Source organism: Daktulosphaira vitifoliae, unplaced genomic scaffold (assembly GCF_025091365.1).
Source record: "Daktulosphaira vitifoliae isolate Bord-2020 unplaced genomic scaffold, ASM2509136v1 Scaffold_3, whole genome shotgun sequence".
In the NCBI taxonomy this organism is placed as follows: domain Eukaryota; kingdom Metazoa; phylum Arthropoda; class Insecta; order Hemiptera; family Phylloxeridae; genus Daktulosphaira; species Daktulosphaira vitifoliae.
This window is the reverse complement of record NW_026099574.1, coordinates 43,928,572-43,930,145: the sequence shown is the minus strand read 5'-3', so window position 1 is coordinate 43,930,145 and position 1,574 is coordinate 43,928,572.

The window sequence follows — 1,574 nt, the reverse complement described above, 5'->3', positions numbered from 1 at the left end:
CGCTACCGACTCGACACACCTTACTACAAGAGAGCCATGAGGGTGGCGACTCCATAATCCGTTGGGTTGTCTTTTCTCAATGCATAAAATTTAAGTTTATGTATTTAATTTAAATTTAATAATAATTACCCTGGCTATCTATTTTCTAAATGTAATAGGCTGTGAAAATTAAAAAATTTTAAACTTAAAAATGACAATTTTTTTTAAATTTATTCTTATTTTTTTATTACTAAGTCGTAGTTTATTTTTGATCATGTCATTTAATTTTATTGTACTCTCAATATTTAGAGAGATATTGTAAGAACCTTTTATTTTGCTAATATGTTTTCCTACAAAATTAATTCTATAGTTTTTTCCGTCATATTAATATTTTAAAAGATACAAGCAAAATACTATATTTCTACCTTTTTTCGTCATTTTTCAACACCTTTGAGCACGTGAAGGCAGGCACGTAGACATGGGTGGGCCTGGCCCCCCTTAGATTTAATGTGGCCCAGGGCCGGCCCCCCCAAATTTAAAATTTAATTATTTTTACGAATTATCAAAAACGTGCTAGGCACACTTATATACATTGAAATTATTATTAATTTGTGATTACTATTGAGTAATACAGTTATTATTATGAAGATGAGTACAGCTGGAAAATGACTAGTGATAAAAATAGCAATTCCCACTCCTCCAGTCATTACTTAAAATTGCTAATAATTTCTGGTTAGATTGAGTAAATAACTGATTCAAAAGTTGTTATCGAAACTATACAGTTATTTTAACCATATTTTTTTCCGTGCAATTTTTTAATTATTTTTTTAAGCACGATGAAAATGATTAACGTTACGAGTTAAAAGTTTTATTCTATTTAGTTGTGACAATGGATAATTAACTACTCAATCCAAAACTTAAAAATAATGACCCAAATAGATTGTTATTCTTAAAATTAAAATTCTATTTAATAATATTAGTAAAATTGTACAAAATAACATTAGTCATATAAATTATCAAGAACACATAAAATAGGAGTTTTTCGAGATTATGTATATTCAAATAATTCTTAATAAATTATGATAATATTGTATACATTGTTCATATTGCAAATATATTTGAATAATTATTTATCAAAATATATTTATAATTAAACGAGAAAAAAACTAGAACGAAATTCACAAAAAAACAGGTATTTTAAGTTAATAATAAATAGATAATTTAACGCAATACACTGTCAAAATATAAATTATACTTTTGTTTTAGCTTCGATGCGAAGCTGAGAAGGTATTGGTTTTACTAAGATGTGTTTTTTTTTTTTTTTTTTGTGTCTGTTACCACTTTTTCTCAGCTCTCACCGAACCGATTTCTTTCAATGATACGTCAAAAGATCACAAATCGTATCTAGTCGAAGACATTATCCTTAAAAATTGAAAAAAATTCCCTCGTTCCCCGTAAAAGGGGGAAACCTCCAAAAAAATTACAAATTTAAAAATCGCTAATTTTCAAAATTTTTTCAATTTTTTTTACTTAAAAGTGCCATAACTTTTTCAAAAATGAACATATCAATATAATTCTTTTTTATATAGATGCAT